Source organism: Sparus aurata, chromosome 9 (assembly GCF_900880675.1).
Source record: "Sparus aurata chromosome 9, fSpaAur1.1, whole genome shotgun sequence".
In the NCBI taxonomy this organism is placed as follows: domain Eukaryota; kingdom Metazoa; phylum Chordata; class Actinopteri; order Spariformes; family Sparidae; genus Sparus; species Sparus aurata.
Genome location: NC_044195.1, coordinates 103,218 through 107,399, shown reverse-complemented (window position 1 = coordinate 107,399; position 4,182 = coordinate 103,218). Strand labels below are relative to the sequence as shown.

The window sequence follows — 4,182 nt, the reverse complement described above, 5'->3', positions numbered from 1 at the left end:
ACTAAGGCACTGGATGGATTAACCTCCCTATCTGCAGAGTTAGCTGAAAATTCTGGTTTCACTGATCCTCTGACAGGATGGCTTCAGGACATTTTCGGAAAATGGGCAGGTTCTATAAAAGCTATGATGTTATCTGTAGCTGTAATGATTGCCATTCTAACCATTTGTGGATGTTGTTTTATCCCCTGTTTGAGAGGACTGTTACAGAGACTCATTGACACCGCTGTGACCAAAACAACGATGCTGTATGAAAGGGTCCTCACCACCGATGACAACCGAGAGGACTATGAGAATGCAGCACAAGAAAATGTTACATTTGATATGACAGAAGATGATTTATATGGTAACCTGTTTGATGAAGATAAGGACATCACAGTTTAAGGGATGATTGCTGTTTATGTGTTTATTCTAATCTACTGATTAAGATGATACTTCAGACAATCTAACTGAAGTTGTAGTTTTCTGAATTGGCCGACTTGACCCACTGAAGAGAAAAATACTCACAGCATTTGTACATATTGAAAGTGACCCCATTTCTTTTGTTCTTTTTACGTGTAAGGGATAGTTTAGTTAGGTAGGGATAGGTCTGTAGCCAGGCCCGATGGGTTGACTAGCTTGGTGAGGACGTTTATGTTTTGTTTTGGGGTAACAGTGTAATCAAAATACTTTTGAACTTATGCTTATTTCTATATAACTTCTGTGCCTTATTAAATGGAGTACCTGCGTGTGGTTGCCGAGGCAGCGGGACCGTGAGAGAGTTTCCCTATCTAGAAAGATAATGGATAATTAGAATGAACTGCCTGATAGGGTTTTCGCTCTCACACTCTACAAAATTTGTTATAATTATGCTTGAAATCAGCATAAACAGGAGGGATATGTGATGGAAATTTTGTACTCTGTGAAGAGAGATGTGAACTGAAGTTTTTCACAGGAATGTTCAATGTAACTGTTTAATATGACCTGTAATCTGTGTCCTTGTTTTAGGCCATTTTATTACCTATTGAGTGACCACTGAAGCTTATCACTTCCTTCTCTGTGGAGTATTCCTTTAAGTGCAGGTCATAAATATGGAACTAATTGAGTGAAAACACACCCACAAAGAGGGATATATACCATACTTTTCTCTTCAGAAATTGAGTCTTCACTTTGTAACAGACCTGCGTGTTGCTCTGTGAATGCTCCTCTTGTACAAGATTAAAACCTTGTTTGAACCTTGAGCTGACTCCGATCTCCTTCCTCCAGTTCTGAATTATCGCAGAATTATTGTAACATCAACCTGCATGGCAGCCATCTTCTCACCCAGTAGAGCTGGACGGATGGTGTTGAAAGCACTGGAGAAGTCAAAGAACATGACTCTCACAGTGCTCGCTGGCTTGTCCAGATGAGTGTAGACTCTGTTCAGCAGGTAGATGATGCCATCCTCAACTCCCAGGCGGGGCTGGTAGGCGAACTGTAGTGGATCAGTGAAGGGACTGACCATACGCCTTAGCTGCTCCAGGACGAGCCTCTCCAGGGTCTTCACGATGTGGGACGTCAGGGCCACCAGTCTGTAGTCCTGAGGGCCGCTGGGAAGCGGCTTCTTTGGCACAGGAATGAAGCAGGACGTCTTCCACAGCACAGGGACCCTCTGTAGGTGCAGGCTCAGGTTGAAAACTTGACTGAGTACTCCACACAGCTTTAAGCACCCTGGGAAGAACACCGTCTATGCCCATGTTGCTCGGGCCTCTAAACAGGGGGGAGGTGTTGCTCTAATCTACAAATCTATTCCCAGCCTAAGCTCCAACCAGGATATTAAATTTACTTCATTTGAGGCTCTGGTTCTAAAACCATCCTCATCAAATAGTAACAGCCTTGTCCAGGGAACAGGCTTTCACCTGGTTGTACTGTACAGACCTCCAGGGCCTTACTCCCAATTCCTAGAAGAATTTGGTGAATTTATTGCAGATCTTGTGACTCGTTCAGATAAAATCCTAATCATTGGGGATTTCAATATCCACTTAAATAAGCCCTCTGACCCTCTGAAAGCTTTTTTGAGACTTCTTGATATTTCCAACTTTATTCAGATTGTTCATGAACCCACTCATTCCAGTGGTAACACTCTGGATTTGATCATTTCCCATGGACTTGATGTGTCAGCCCTGAATGTCGCTTCTGTCTCCTCTGCTGTGTCGGACCACTTTCTCATTACATTTGAAGCGTCATTAGCCTGTCCCTATGTCAATGACACAAATGTTTTTACTTCTCGTCATATCAGCCCAGCAATCACAGCGACGCTCAGTGATAAAGTGTCGGGGTCCTGGCTCCTTTTGCGACTGCAACAAAACCTGTTGAAAGCCTCATAAATGAAGTGAACTCAATACTTGTTTCGCTCCTCGATTCTGTGGCACCGGTCTCTACCAGGACAAGATGACCAAAGAAATCTACTCCCTGGTTTACTGACGAAACCCGAGATCTCAAGCAGGCCTGCAGGAAAATGGAACGAGCATGGCGTAAATCTAAACTGGACGTTTTTTATCTTGCCTGGCATGATAGTGTACTAAACTATAAGCGTGCTCTAAATACTGCTAGAACAGCTTATTCTCCAGCCTGATAAACAATAATAAACACAATCCTAGATTTCTCTTTAACACTGTGGCTAAACTTACTCAAAAACCACAGTCGGTGAGCTGTGCACCCTTTAATGCAAATGATTTCTTAGATTTCTTTTGCAATAAAATTGATGAGATCAGAATTAAAATTAACTCATCATCTCTGGCTTCCTCTTCAAACTTTGTCAAAAAATATCCTGCTGCCGATTCTCAGTTAGTCTAAGCTCTAAACACTTTTGAAAATATCTCCCTTGAGATACTGTCCAAAATTGTCTCATCCTCAAAGCCAACTACCTGTGTCCTGGATCCCTTTCCGGCAAAACTGTTTAAAGAACTATGGCCAGCACTGGACCTACAATGTTAAATATTGTTAGCTCATCACTCATGACTGGTGTTGTCCCTTCGAGTTTTAAGTCTGCTGTGGTTAAGCCTCTACTTAAGAAACCACACCTCGACCCAGGATCACTAAATAACTATTGACTAGTATCCAACATTCCCTTCTTCTCCAGTCTTAGAAAGCATCGTGTCCCAACAACTTTCAGGCTCCCTACTCAATAATAATCTCCTGGAACCTTTACAGTCAGCTTTCAGAGCCTGTCACTCCACCGAAACCGCCCTTACTAAAGTGGTAAATTACATTTTACTTACCTTAGACTGTAACTCGACCTCAGTGCTCATGTTACTGGATCTCAGCGCTGCATTTAATACAATAGATCATGGCGATCATGTCAGACCGACTTGAAAGTCAATTTGGCATCTCTGGCCTGGCCCTAGCCTGGCTAAAATCGTACCTGTCCGAAAGAACACAATGTGTTTCCTACAATGGTACCTCATCATTTTTTACTGCTTTGAAGTATGGAGTTCCCCAGGGCTCTGTTCTGGGGCCTTTGCTCTTCTCTTTATATATTTCACCTCTTGGCCCAATTATTCGGAGCTATGGAATACATTTCCACTGCTATGCGGACGACACTCAGCTGTATGTGCCCTTAAAAGCTGATGACAAATCTCAAATCACGAAACTAGAGACCTGCCTATATGCAGTGAAGAAGTGGATGTCAGAAAACTTCCTGCTCCTAAATTCAGGAAAAACTGAGATGCTGGTCATCGCTCCAGCCAGACGGAGACACCATGTTGATGAGGTGACTGTAACTCTTGACAACTGCGTTATTTCTCAAAGCTCAACCGTCAAGAATCTAGGTGTTACTTTTGATTCTACACTCTCCTTTGATCAGCACATCAAAGAAATTACCAAGATCGCCTTCTACCACCTGTGCAATATAGCTAAAATTAGGCCCTTCCTGTGCACCGCGGATGCAGAGATCCTGATTCATGCCTTTGTTTCGTCTAGGCTGGATTACTGCAATGACTTATTTTCAGGTCTTCTACGTGAGAGTACTAAAAGTCTTTAGATGGTTCAGAATGCTGCAGCCAGAGTCAGAGACACGTACAAGAAAATTTGATCATATTACACCAATATTAGCATCTCTGCACTGGCTCCCAGTGCATCTAAGATCAGACTTTAAGGTGCTGCCGATGACATACAAAACTGTACACGGTACACCCCGTCGTACATGTCAGATCTAATTAAACCATA

General features: G+C 42.8%; 1 long non-coding RNA gene across 1 annotated transcript; it reads right to left on the bottom strand.

Annotated features, from left to right (window-relative positions):
* Nucleotides 1–2,040: 2,040 nt before the first annotated feature.
* LOC115588449 (uncharacterized) lies at nucleotides 2,041–3,853 on the bottom strand. The gene is made up of 2 exons (XR_003985359.1): nucleotides 3,237–3,853; nucleotides 2,041–2,463 (listed from the first exon to the last, which is right to left on the bottom strand). It is a non-coding gene; the product is annotated as an uncharacterized LOC115588449 (long non-coding RNA).
* Nucleotides 3,854–4,182: the final 329 nt, after the last annotated feature.